This window comes from Crocodylus siamensis, chromosome 2, assembly GCF_052110815.1.
Source record: "Crocodylus siamensis isolate JL-2025a chromosome 2, ASM5211081v1, whole genome shotgun sequence".
Classification (NCBI taxonomy): domain Eukaryota; kingdom Metazoa; phylum Chordata; order Crocodylia; family Crocodylidae; genus Crocodylus; species Crocodylus siamensis.
Window position 1 is genome coordinate 18016187 of NC_143396.1, and position 14657 is coordinate 18030843.

At 47.1% G+C, this 14657-nt stretch overlaps 1 long non-coding RNA gene across 2 annotated transcripts in view; it reads left to right on the top strand.

Moving 5' to 3' along the window:
• The first annotated feature begins 5154 nt into the window (after nucleotides 1-5154).
• The window catches only part of LOC149870017 (uncharacterized), a 124652-nt gene continuing 115149 nt past the window's right edge, over nucleotides 5155-14657 (top strand). For both annotated transcript variants that reach the window (XR_016440671.1, XR_016440672.1), the window contains exon 1: nucleotides 5155-5272. This is a non-coding gene — a long non-coding RNA (uncharacterized LOC149870017). The remainder of the gene's footprint in view (nucleotides 5273-14657) is intronic.

The following is a 14657-nucleotide window of genomic DNA, read 5'->3' on the forward strand; positions in this document are numbered from 1 at the left end:
GGGCAGGCCTGTGCATAACAGTGTGATCACTATGAGCAAGAACTGGTTACATTTGGGATGGAAGAAGAGAGGAAAAAGAAAACCCAACTTTGCAAGCTTGTCCCTAAGGCACCCGGAAGATATTACACTTAAGATGTGATTAACCAGTTAATCATGTCTTAAGTATTAGCGTGACTGCATGTTAATGCAATTAATGGCAAGATAAAAAAAGGAATAAGCCACACAAAAACATTTATAATAACTGTGTGGCTAGTTCTCATCATGCCTTAAAAGTGACCAGGCTGATTGGGGCTCCCGGCCTCAGGAGCACATGGGAGCCCTTGACCCCCCTGAAATCTATGGTAAACTTCCATTGACTTCAGTGGAACGAATATTTAATCAAAGGGCCTTACCTTCATTGATGCATCTATATTGGTGCTCTGTCTAATGGCCATTGAATTTGTTGAAAATGGTCCTGCCAAGTCCACAGGGAGTCATATTAGATCCTATGAGATCAGCCTTTGGGTTTATAGCTTCATGAAGTCCTCAGTCAAGACCAGCAGCTGCCTCTCTGATTGGGTTTTTCACCCTAGATCAGGGGAGAGGACTGAGTTTCTGTTAACTGGGAGCACAGGACAGGTTAAAATCCTTTCCTATCATATTACCTCAAAGTAAATATTTTTTCCCACTGGAGGACCAAAACTGGAGGCCAGGATAATTTGAAATGTGTCCTAAAACTCACCAAAACTCAACTAATACTTACGCAAGGTGTCAGGTGAACCTGAGCTTCAGGACTTCTGTTGGTCACTTCCTGGGGTGAGGAGGAAATATTTTTCCCTTTTGAATGTCTTATTTTGGTTTTGGGGGGTTTCTTTTGTGCATGTCTGTGTTGTTTTGTTGGGTTTTTTTACCCTTCCTCTGAGAGACTGAATATTAGTCATGTTCTGGGAGAGGGTTGGGGGAGATTGGCTTGTAAGTGCTTATGGTCCAAAAGTACTGAAAAACCTCTCAGGTGCCTGCATATTGGGTGTTGCTCATGTGTTCGGGGTCAAAGTGTTCCCCAGATTTAGGGTCAAGAAGGAACCTCCCCCAGTTACATGTCCCTGGAATGAAACATCCCTGGAAAGGATAGTTGAGGGATTTTTGCCTTCACTTGTAGCATGGGTCATTGTCTATCCCAGGATCATCTGAGCAGGTGAAAAAATCCCTGACAGCAGAAAAATGACATTCCAGCAGCCAAGTCCTTCTGATGAACCATGGCAAAGGTGACAATGTCTCAGCTGCCTAGGTACTGGAGTTAGAGACTCCAAGGAACTCATGAAGAAGTGGGGCTATACCATTGGTTCAATCACCTGTGACTGCAGGATAGTTTCAGACTATGCAACACCTGCTGCAATGTCCGCTGCTTGAAGGCACATGTCTGTCGGGGATAGGTGCTGTATGACTGTGGCCCATGCCTATTATCACAGATTGCTGTCGGGGCACTGGACAGTACCACCACCACCAACTGCTGATGTTTTTTCTTGCCTGTCACACCTTGATATTCTTTAACTATTGGGAGCTGGATGTGTGGACTGGTGGAGATCCTGGTGGGTCTTTTCAGAGGAGTTTCTTTGTGGAGCTCCACCTCCCCTCACACCCCAAACTTACCACTTCCTGGATGACACACACCAGAGCCCAGAGCTTGTATCTCCCCAATGCCACTGGCAGCTAAGCACTGGTGGGCACAACAAATGCCAAGGAGTTAGAGCCATTCACTCGCATTTTAAATCCTTGGTTCATAGGTCCATGAACTAAGAACAGTCCATCTGCAGTCCACCAAGCCAATGACTTTAAATCAATTCCTCCTGGATCCTTGGTTGGTCAGTCCCATAAGACCCAGTCAAATAATCAAGTGGGTAATAAAAATGAACTTGAGATCTCCTGTTCCTGGGTTAATTGGCTCAGCTTAGTCCTTTAAGGACCCCAATCAAATAATTAAATAGATACTGCAAGACAAATGAAGTCAATGCCTCCTAGGTTCTTGTGTCAATCAATTTGGGTTAGCTCCTTTAAGGATGACTCGGCCCATCAAAAAAAAAAAGAAAAAAGAAAAACCATTTCCTTTCACAATGTACAATGGAAGACCTCACGAAATACAATAAAGGAGCACAAGCATGTGTAACACAATGGTCAAATGTGGCATAGAGACACAAGAAGAAGAAGATGATTTGAGCATGCCTTACCTGACAGATTCCAGGCCGCTCTATGACCCATGCAATGGTGGTGTCTTTGTCTCCTCCTGTGATACATTGTAGGTTTTTTATGGGGTGTTGGCTATGGTGACAGGAGGGCACAGAGCAGATGATCATTTATCCCTTTTGGATAAATGGTTGCCTGGGAGCACATGATACTAGATTTGATGCCCCAGGAGGTCCCTTCCAGGACCCTGTCCCTACATAATGCAGAAGCTGAAGTTCCAACAGCAATGTCCAATTTTGCTGCTTCTGTTGTAGACGACAGACAATCTTACGGTTAAGGGCTGGGCCAGGATGGGTGAGAGATGGGTTTTGTTCTTGCCTCTGCCGCAGGCTTCTTGTGTGATGCTGGGCATGTCATTTAACCTCTGTGTGCCTGAGTTCCCTGTCTATAAATTGAAGCCCAGACTTCATTTCTTTGTGATTGTCTGTCTTGCCTATTTAGATTAGAAGCAGTTTGAGGCAGGGACTGTCTTAGTAAATGGAGCTCTTCTCGTATCAGCCTCCACAGCCAGATTGCCTGTCTACCTCAGGCTCTGGGCTTATATACTGCAGTCCCCAGCTGGGTCATGTGGCTTCTGATTGCCTCCTGTCACATCTGCTGTCTGCTTCATCTGCAGCCTGCCTGTTCTTGGAGGAGCAGGAGCACCAAGTAAAGTAAAGCTGCAACAGGTCATTAACACAGTCCCCTGTCTGCTTATATGGCTAGCTGAGAATGATATGTACTCCGTCAGTGGCATGTATTGCAGCTAGTCTGAGTGATTCTGTTACTTTTGTTCACCCCGTTCCTAAAGAACTCATCCATGCATCATCTTGCCAGGTCTCAGACGTGTATTCACTAAATAATCTTGTAGTATTGCCGTGCAGCAGTTTAATTCTATATATTCCCCCTTTCTCTTGAAATGCTCTATGTATGCGCTCTTCCATCTCTTCTTTGGCCTTCTTCTGACTCAGAACCAACAAGCTCTGTTTAGTTCCCTGGCCAGTCTAATCCACTGCCTTACTGTTCTGATCTGAAACGAAACCTGTTTGTATTGCAGTTTAGACCCATTGCTTCATGTTCAGCCCTTTGCAGCAGGGAGGAGTGTCATTCTAACTCTTTTTTGCGGCAGCATTTCAAGTATTTGAAAACTGTCATGTCTCACTTCAGTGGCCTTTCTTTCCAGATAAGCATGCCCAGCTTTCTCTCTTTCCTCCCATGGCTTACCTTCCAGTTCCTCTAGCACTTTTATCACCTGCCTCTCAAACTTAATTTCTCCACATTCTTCTTAAAATGTGGACACGAGACATGCATGCAGAATCCTGGATGAACCCTAGTAGAGTGACACTATTGCCTCCCATGTCTTTCACCTAATATTCTTGTTAATTGAGCCCCAAACTGCATTTTTGTTTTGTGACTACATCCCATAGTTGACTCACATTGAGCCTGTGATCCACCAGAAGCCTTCCTCAAAGGCACTGGGTGTTGGCTATAGCCAAGTTCAGGGATTTTGACTGGGGTGTGCCAGTGCTCCTGCTGGGACTTAAACATGAAGGCTCCACCTAGAGGGTCTTGCTGCTCCATTCAGGGTTAGACTGATTGTCATATTTGGGGTCAGGAAGGAATTTTTCCCCATGGTCAGATTGGTATGGTCTGTTGGGGGGTTTTGTCTTCCTCTGTAGTGGGGGCATGGCCCTATTTCTGGGATCTCTTGATGGAAGCAGGAGGTTGGCCACTGTGGTCCCCCTGCTTTACCTGTGGCCGGTTAGGGTATTATGTGTTGTGTTGTCTCAGGGCTGACTGTGTAGTTTTGCTGAGAAGTTAGACAATAGATTTGTATAGGATGGTTTGGATAGGGATGATCCTGCCTCAGGCAGGGGGTTTGACTAAATCAGTGGTTCCCAACTTCTTTTATACTGAATACTGGCACACCCCAGTCAAAATCCCTGAACTTGGCTATAGCCCTCCTGGGGCTGCTCAGCTTTAATCCCACATGTGACTGCCAGTGGTGGAAACCACTTGCCTGGATGGACAGACAGGGGTCCAAGCAGGGGGCTCGTGGCACAATCCGGCAGCCAACCCTTTGTGGCCTGGTACCAGGCTGTGGCCTGGTGCTTGGGAGTCTTTGGACTAGATGACCTACAGAGGTCCCTGCCAGCCCTAGTTCTTTATGATTCTCTGAAAATCCTTAGATCTTTCTCAACAATGCTATTGTTCAGCCAGTTATCCCCCATTCTGTATTTGTGCATTGAGATATTCTTTCTGAGATGTAGGCAGGCAAGGTTCTTTGGGTAGATGTAATATCTTTTATTAGACCAGCTAAATAGTTGGGGAAAAGTTTTTTGCAAGCTTTCGGGCACAAACACCCTTCATCAGGCATAGGGAGACTCTGCTGGTTGTCTTGAATTTAGCAAGATCCTTTGGAAATCTATACCTATCCTCCAAAGGTTTGTAATCCTTCCCAGTTTTTTCATGTCCAGACTTGATCAGGAAACTCTCTTTTTTGGCATCTGAATAATTAATAAGAATATTAAATTTTGCTTGCAATTATTTAGCCAGTTATATATCCCCCTCACAGTAATTTTACCTAGCTCACATTGCTTCAATTTATGTATGAGAATATGTGGGACTACATCAAAAAGCCCATGTATAAGCAGGGAAAAGCAAAGAAATACAACTCTAGTATATTTAATTTTAAAAAAAGGGAACTAAACAAAAACGAACATTTTACTTAAAGGTATTAATAGGGGACATAAAAAAAGGTTAAAAATTTGCAGGCAGCATGGTGCCTGTTCTGAAGCAGAAATGGCTGGGGAGAGACCCCTAGTGGTGGGAAGGGGGAGGCTCAGCTGCCAGTCACCAGGACTGCGCAGGTGCTGGTTGCTAGGGCAACCAGTGAAACCAGTGACAGGAAGGGGCAGGGCTTAGCCCTTCTTAAGCCCAGGCAGGAGGTCAGGAGGGCAGTTACCCTCCGGTGGCTGAGGGAGGAGGAACTCAGCTAGTGCAGATGAAGGGGAGAAGTCTGACAGTGGGAACATCCCCTGCTTGCTGCTGGGGTTGGGGCTGTCTCTCGCTGGTAAGGATTGAATCTTGTTTGACCGGACGGTCTAGCTTTTATGTTGTAGCCCAGGGGCTTTGTGTTCTTGTGTTTATTGTTTTGACCGGAGGACTGGGTGAGGCTATTAGGGGTTGGAGGAGGCCTCATAGGGACCCCTCAGTAGTGTGGAGGGGGTCCTGGCACCAAAGAGGGTGCAGCATTTTGGGGTACATTGGCCCCAGCCCAAAGCTAGGGGGCAGCGAGGAGCCCCAGAGTGAAGGGGGCAGTGAGGAGCCCCAGAGCAGGCAGTGAAGGACAAGCCAGAGAGTGCCAGTAGGGGCACAGGCTGTGAGACAAGCTAGAGGGTGCCGGTGAGGGCACAGGCTGCGGGACAAGCCAGAGAGTGTCTGCGTGGCGTGGAGAGTAGAACAGACCCCAAACAACATCAGGTACATCTGCGAGGCTTGGGCTGCAGTGTAAGAGGAGGAAAGGAGCTGCAGATACTGCCCCAGGCACCGAGACAGAAAATAGGCAGCCTCCTACTTGATTAATATCTTCAATCAAGCAAATAACAACAGGCGTGGCAGACGAGAAGGTGAGTGGTTGGCCCTTAATCAGTGTTGTGGGGTCACTAGTAGACGGACCCGAGGAGGCACAACTGTCACAAGGAGACACAAATTAAGTACATGTCACAGATCAAATCAAATATGTAAGCAGGCCCAAAGAGAGCCAGCATGGCTAAGTGGTAGAGTAGAGGAGGGTACTTAGAGGCAAAATCATGCATCCAAGAAATGGAAGTCCTATATGAATGAGGAAAATAGAAAGCTGGTGGCAGTATCCAATTCCAGACTTTCCCAAGTATGTAAGACGGATTGTGATCAATCGGCTTGCATACATGAATGTCTCCCACTCAGCAATGTTCAGAATTAAATACATAAGCCTTCAATATAACTGATCTAATGAGACCTCACCTGGCAATACTCTGTTTTCATGCTAACCTGAAGCTTTTTCAGTCTCATTAGCTTCAGGCTTCTTCTTTTTTTTTTTTTTTTTAGTGCTTGGGGCCTTTTGAAAACCAAGACACATTTTCTTCATTCTGCTTTCTAGCTCGTGGGTCTACTTAACTGGCTTGTAAACAGAGCACCTACGCATTTTTCTTTCCTTATGGATGTATTTTTCTTTCGCTTTCCTCTCCAAGCCTCCTATATCACCAGTCCATTTGTTGTGTAGGTTAGTTAAAGATTTACACAGACAACACAGTGGCAGCTCAGTGTTTGAATGTGCACAGGCACTAAGAAATAGGTCTTGCAAAAAAATTCTCCAGGGCCACAGTAAGGAGCTTCACTCACAAAGTCTCTCCTATCTCAGTGTAAGCCAGAGAGGTGCAAATAATGTACAAGTGCAGCTCTATGTGCTTCACCCCCATCACTGCATTACTCTTAAGAGGGGAAGAATCTTGTAGCTTAGCCACTAGCAGGGGGTCAGAAGACCTGGTTTTAATACTTGGTGAACAGGGGTAGCAGACAAAGCTCTCAGTTTGTAGGCTGTTGCTGGGAGCAAGAGGAGGAAGGGAGACAGAAGTCAAGCACCAGTTCCTGCTTTGGGAAGGCAAGTGATACAGAGCTGCCTGTGCCTTTGGCTTGCTGAGTGTTTGTTTGATGGGCTGTGTGTTTGGCGTGTGTGCCCTGAGAAGCTGGGAGTGTTGCTAGTTGAGTGACTGCTGATTGTTGAGCGGTTGTTGCCTGTGCCTGACAGAGGCCCTAACGAGGGGGCGGAGCCAGTCCAGCCCCAGGAGGAAGCCAGCGAATGGGGGCAGCAAACAGAGCAAGCAGTTTTCAGGCAGTTCGCAGGACAGTTCACAGGTCAGTTTGTTGCCCCCCTTCCCCTCATTTCATTGGTGGAGGGGGGCAGGACAGGCCTCCCAACAGTGGGAAGGATCGAGACCACCACCACCAAGAAGTGACAGGTGGTGATGGTTGGAGACTCCCTTCTGCAGGGGACAGAGGGATCCATCTGCTGACCTGACCTGTTGTCTTGGGAAGTCTGCTGCTTGCCCAGAGCCAGATCCAAGATGTCATGGAGGGATTATCGAGACTCATCCAGCCCTCTGACTACTACCCCATGCTGCTCATCCATGTGGGCATCAATGATACTGCCAGGAGAGACCCTGAGTAGATCAAAGTGACTATAGGGCTCTGGGTGGGGGCTGAGGTGGTATTCTCTTCAATCCTTCTGGTCAAGGGAAAGGGCCCAGGCAAGAATGGGCTCATCCTGCAAATCAATGCCTGGCTGCACAGGTAGCGCTGCCAGCAGGGCTTTGGTTCCTTTAACCAGGGGGTGATGTTCCAAGAAGGATTGCTGAGAAGAGATATGATCCACCTGACAAAGAGAGGGAAGAGCAGACAGGCTTGATAACCTAGTGAGGAGAGCTTTAAACTAGGTTTGCTGGGGGATGCAGACCGAAGCCCTGAGGTAAGTGGGGAAGTGGGTGACCTGGAGGAAGAGAAAGCAGGATGGGGCAACAGGGCAGGTGCTCTCATACTTCCTGAGAATATAGGGCAATTGACCTTAGGTGTCTGGACACAAATGCACAGAGCCTGGGAAACAAGCAGGAAGAACTGGAAGTCCTTGCACCATCATGGCACTACGACATGACTGGAATAACAGAGACGTGGTGGGAGCTTGCATGACTGTTATGGATGGGCACAAACTGTTCAGGAAGGACAGGCAGGGGAGAAGAGGAGGAGTTGCACTTTATGTAAAAGAGCTGTACAATTGCTCAGAGCTCCAGTATGAAACTAGAGATAGGCTTGTTGAGAGTCTCTGGCTTACGGTCAGAGGGGAAAGCAACAAGGGTGATGTTGTAGTGGGAGTCTGCAATGGATCACCAGACCAGGAGGATGAGACAGATGCTCAAATAGGTAGTAGAAGTTTCCTGATCACAGGCCCTGGTTCTCATGAGGGACTTCAAACTCCCTGACATTGGAAGATTTTGTAGAGTACTAGGGACAACTTCCTGGTGCAAGGGCTATAGTGGCCAGCTAGAGGCTATGCCTTTCTTGACCTGCTGTTGCTCACAAACAGGGATGAATTGGTGGGAATATAGTAGTAGATGACAACTTGGGCAGCAGCAACCATGAGATGATTGAATTCAGGATTCTGAAGAAGGGAACGATGGAGAGAAGCAGAGTAAGGACCCTGGACTTCAGAAAAGCAGACTTCAACTTGCTCAGGGAACTCATGGGCAAGGTCCCCTGTGAAGCCAATCTGAGAGGGAGAGGAGTCCAGGAGAGCTGGCTGTATTTCAGGGAAGCCTTACTGAGAGTACAGGAACAAACCATCCTGATGTGCAGAAAGACTAGCAAGTGTGGCAGAAGAGAAGGGAACTTTTCAGTATACTAAATCACAAAAAGGAAACTTATAAGAAGTGGAAACTTGGCCACCCAACTAGAGAGAGAATTGCTTTGTCATGCAGGCATGAAGTCAGGATTTGCCATGACTCAACTGTCCTGAAGTGAGAGCTAAGCTGGGCAACTTAACCTTATTTCATTCAGAGTTCAAATACTCTGATTTAGCTGTCACCATGAGGCAGAACTCAGCACAGGGATTGTTACCAGAGAGCAACTGAGATGTGCTCAAGTCCCTGCCACTTCTTAGGGCACAGACAGAAGTGACAAAAATGAAGCACATTCATTAACTTGTGTCTGCGCATGCCAGGAGTAGGGCTGGGCTGATGCAGCCCAGCCCTGCTCCTGGTGCTGTTTTCAGAATGGGAGGGGGTGAAGAAAGTGGAGGGAGTTCATTTTGTGGGGTTATTCAGCCAGTGCTGGAGGGCAGATTGGAGCCCCCCTACTCCAGCACAGGCTGGGAAGACCCCAGGATGAATCTCCCACCCTTGCCTTCTCCCCCTCCCATCTTGAGATGGCAACAGGGGCCAGGAGAGAGGGGACAGGGCTAGGGGAAGAGGCTGCAGATACACAGCCTCTCTCCCTGGATTGGCTCCAAATTGGAGCTCGATTCTCTACCCTCCTGACCCAACAGCTAACATCTGTCCGGTTGGGAGGATTGGTCTAACTCATAGCACTTTCTGTGAAGCACTGTGAGTTAGAACAAGGAGCTGCATGTCTGTCTGTGCCTTTAGTTGTAACCAAAGGGCTAGTTACTGCTATGGAGTCACAAAATATTATAGGTTGCTAAGTGGGGTGGTGACTACAAAAGGTTTGGGAATAGATTCAAAGACTCATATAGATGCTAGGGTCAGAAGGGACCTCAATGGATCATTGAGTCCAACCCCCTGCCAGTGGGGCCATTTGATCCCAGCCAGGTGCTTCTTCAGTCTCTTCTTGAAGACCCCCAAGATAGGGGAGAGCACCACTTCCCTTGGAAGCCCATTCCAGATTCTGGCAACCCTTACCATAAAGAAGTTCCTTCTGATGTCCAACCTAAATCTACTTTCAATCAGTTTATGATCATTTTTCCTGGTTATTCCAAGAGGTGCTCTGGTAATCAGGTCTTCTCCTATTCCCTGCTGTCTCCCCTTGGTGAATTTGTATCCTGCCACAAGATCCCCCCTCAGCCTTCTCTTGTGGAGGCCGAAAAGGTCCAGGTCCATCAGCCTTTCCTCATAGGGCCCTTCCTGCAGGCCTCTTACCATACGAGTTGCCGTCCTCTGGACCCTGTCAAGGTTGTCTACATCCCTCTTGAATTGCGGTGCCCAGCATTGAACACAGTACTGCACTTGTGGCCTGACCAGTGCTGCATAGAGGAGGAGCATCACCTCCCTGGACCTACTAATGCATGACAAAGTGTAATTAGCTCTTATTCATCTTGGAGTCGACACTGACTCCAAGATCTTTCTGCCACTGTGCTGCTGAGGTCATTCCCCAGTCTAAAAGTGTGCTGGTGATTCCTTCTCCCTAGGTGTAGCACCTTGCACTTGTCCTTGTTGAACTGCATCCTATTGTTCTCTGCCCACTTCTCTAACCTGACCAGGTCCACCTGGATTCAATTTCTTCCTATCAGCATGTTTACTTCACCCCATAGTTTGGTGTCATCTGTGAATTTGGACTGGGTATTTTCCATGGCCTCATCCAGGTCAATAATAAAGATATTGAACAGCACTGGCCCAAGGACTGAGCCTTAGGGGACCCCACAGCCCACATCTTTCCAGATCAATACCGACCTGTCCACCACCACTCTCTGGGTGTGACCTTTACACCAATTTGCCATCCACATGACTGTATAATCGTCTATGGCACAGCTGTTCAATTTGTTTATGAGAATAGGATGGGATACTGTGTTGACGGCCTTCTTAAAGTCCAAGTAAATGACATCTATCTTGACTGCTGCATCTAAGCATTAGTGACCTGGTCATAGAAAAAAAACAAGGTTAATCAGGCAGGATCTACCTGCTACGAACCCACGCTGGTTGTCCTTCAGCATTATATTACCCACTGGACTCCTACAACTGTGATCCTTGATAAATTTTTCAAGGGTTTTCCCAAGGACAGAGGTGAGATTAACCGGTTTATAATTACCTGGATCCTCCTTCCTCCCCTTGTTGAAAATAGGGACCACATTGGCCCTTTTCCAGTCCTCTGGGACCTCACGTGAGCACCATGAGTGCTCAAACAGTTGTGCCAGTGGGTCTGCTATGACACTGGCTAATTCTTTCAGCACCCTTGTACGGAGCTCATCCGATCCCGCTGATTTAAATACATCCGGCCCCTCCAAGTGTCTCTTTACTAGGCTGGTGCTTAGAGTTGGTGGGTAGGTGTTCCTTCTGCTTCTGTCAGTAATGTATTTGGGAGATTTATCTAGATCCATGTTCAAGAATCAGAGGCAAAGAACTCATCAGAGAGCTTGCTTTGTCCCTCTTATCTGTCACCAACTGCCCTTGTCTATTTTGTAGTGGTCCTATGCTGCCCTACACCTTCTTTTTGCTTCCTGTATACCTGAAGAAGGACTTTTTGTTGTCCTTAATTTTTGTCGCCAGCCCAAGTTCTAATGTTGCTTTGGCTTTCTTAACTGATTCCCTGCAAGTGCGAGCCAAGGAGGTATATTCCTCCTTGGTAGCTACCTCCTGCTTGTCTATATATCCCTTTTTTTTACCCTTAGGCTTTCCTAGATTTCCCTGTTTATCCAAGAGGGCTTCATGATCCTTTTGCCCCTTTACTATGCAGTGGGATTGCCTCCTTCTGTGCCCGAAGGATCACTTCCTTGAGGAACCCTTCCTGGGCCTCCATTTTGTCAATGCTCTTGAGATTCAATACCCCACTAACAAATCTCCTAAGCAATCTGTTGAGGTCCCTTCTGACCCTAGTATCTAAGAATCTATGACCCCAGCTGATTTCCTGTCCTTTGGGCACAGGCTGGACTTGATGATCTCATGAGGTCCCTTCCAGCCCTAATGTCTATGAAAACTATGAAAATCTATCCTAGTATTGGCTTCTCTGATACCAAGCTCAATGTGGAGCTACTTTCTATCTGAATCAACCCTGGTGACAGATCCCACAGCCAGACTGCACTTTTGAGTATATGAGCCATCCTGGGAGCCCCCTCTACATGGCTTTCCCTGTCCCATGCCTAACTCCTACTGTCCTGCCTCTGAGCAGTGTACCTTGCATTCAATGGGAGAGCCCTGGATAATTTTCTGGGCCTTGAGAATCAAGTCTCATTGTCCAGACCCAACTTCTACTCAGGGGACACCTATAGCAAGATAAGATTTTTGGCAAGACTCCCAAATATTTTTGTAGACTAAAAAATTATAGTGTCTGTCTCAAATGCTTCTGGGACTGCAGTGTACTGGATGAGGTCAACACTGCTTGTGTGGCCTAAGGAAAGTCATGTGATCTCTGCCTTAGTTGCTTCTGTAAAATGGGGCTGTCCATGTTTACTACATGGTGGTGTTCTGTGAGTCCTCCTTCATTATGGCTTGCACAGAGCTTTGAAAACTTTTGGTAGAAAATGCAATAGAGGTGCAAAATAGTATTGTTTCTTAGATTTTGTGTCTTTGAATCTAAATGACACTTACAGGCTGTTCCCTAGGGAATAGTGGGATTTTTTTTTTGCCAAAAAAATATTTTACAGATTTTCATAGGGTGAGGGCTTGGACATAAAACACGTTCATTAGGGTATAAGCAAGGAGCAAACTAAATATTCAAGCCTGCACCCATCTAACATTTGTGAATCCAGTATGCCTTAGGAAGAATCCAGAGTAAGCCTTCGCTGGTATGTTATACTGGAGTGAGCATTTTGTGTGCAGAGCTGTTTCAGGGTAGCTGACTCTAGTTGGCCATGAGTGCCTACTACAGCAGTATGCTGGGTGGTCATCTGTCCAGTGTAAATTATGCCTGTGTGAACGTGTCATGTGTCCAGGCCCCTCAAATAACAGTTCTGATGTAGTGTTTTAACACTGCCAACCTCAAAGCAGATCTGGGTCACATGGGATTTCATGCTTAATTACTTGAAACCTTCAGAGCCTGCCCAGCTTGTACTCCACTAGGACTTGTTTTACTTCTCTCTCTCACTGCCATGTTCCAACTTGCTCCTGTTGGTGTCTGTGGCATACTCGTACCACAGGGGACAGGGACCAAGCCAACACTCCTCTCACTACCACGTTGAGTGGCAGATGCTGCTATCTCCAGAAGAGCTGGGAATGCCATACTCACCAGTGAGAATCCCTGTGCCGTTCTGGGGATTAAACAAAAGCACCCTGTGCAAACAAGACACCTTACTGCAGGTAATTCTCTCCCATGGAGTGAACAAAGCACACGTGACAGGTGTTAGGCAGCATGCTTAGTGCCCACCTGGCAGGCGCTTTGATATTGCAGTGTAAGGACCTAGCTAGACTGGGGTCCGCATTGGATTGCTACTTCGTTCAGGCTGTCCCAGTGCGTATCTGGGGGAACACAGACCCTGCACAAACAGTTGTTGTTCTTCTGCCTTCCACCTCCTGATGAGCTTCAGAGGGTGTGGCGGGCATGTCGTGCAAGGGCATAGCTGGGTCTAACAGTCCTCAGTGAACTGGCTTCTGGGCTACGTCCAGCTGTCAGGAGGGTTTCTATCCCTGTGCTGCCCTGGCCTCTCCAACTGACTGTGGTAGCAAAGCGCAGTAGGTAGCCATGCTGTCCCTGCTTCCCCTCACTTTGCCTGTCTTAGTGCCCTATGACTCCGGAAGGGGGCCTCTGCAACCTGTTAGCTATGTGTTTGCTGCAAATCGGAGCAGAAAGCAGATTTAATAATAATGTGTAATTATTATTATTATAAAGGTAATTATATGTTTCTCTTTGGCCAAATTCTCCTTGTGGCCTAGGAACTGTGAGCATATGGGGCAAAGAGATGAGGTGGCTGTGTGGGAGGGCAGGATATGTTTGACCTCTGCAATGCCCCACACCTAACCCCATGCAGAGGGGAGACATAGCATCCTGCTGGCTCAGCTCCCAAGGCAGGCACTCAGGAGGGTCAGAGATGCTCCAACAGATGAGCTAGACAGATTATCTTGCCGCAGTCCACTGAAGTCCTCCTTGCAGCTTGATTCCCACCCCCTCCCTGCCCGCTCTGCAATGTGTAGGAGGAGAGAAAGGAGCTTCCCAGCCAACGATTTAGACTCCCAAGGGCATTCTCTACCCAGGAAGGAGCAATTACAAGACAGGTAATATTCTGGGTTTGCTACCAGCCAGTTCCCTTTAACACAAACAGTGTTCAGGAGAATCAATTTTTCATCATTTTAGGCAGCATTGGCAAAAGGTACACTGCACAAATCTTTACGTTCTCCAAGAGACTTGCAGCTTTCAACAAAAATGTTTACAGCCTGCAAATATTCCTCTCTCAGCAGTGATGCCAAAGTGAAGAACCCGACCGCATTCTAATTTTCGTATTCACTCTCCTTTTTTGGGGAACCAAGTGCTTAGAAAATGTTTGGGGGGACTGTTACCTTGCCCATTGGTCAGTTAGTTTAGGCCCGGGAGTCTCTGCCAAGGCTTCAAAGAGTGTGAGGCTGTTGCCAATGGGCCAATTCTCTTAGAAAAGTCAGAGGAAGATGCATGGGCAAAATTAGAAAGCTAACCAGTGGCTCCATTATAAAACGTATAATATGAATACTGTGTGTCACACAAATCCAGATAAATATGTCACCAGGGGGTGGCAATTTTAAATCTAACCTAAAAGTTTAGAGAAGCAGTAAGTGCCATCTGAGTAAGCCCTTCGATAGGAGGTAATGGCTGGGTTTAGCACCTTCTGGTTTGGTTTGTTTTCTTTTTAGCAACTGCTCTTATATAATGCATGTGCGTGGCTCCTACAACCTGCTCACCCAGGTCATGGGATTTCATTTCCCAAAAGCTCCACATGGCATAGCATCCTATTTTCAGGACCGTCTTAAACAATTTTTCAGCTGGGCAAACTGAGGCAAATCCTGTAATGCTGG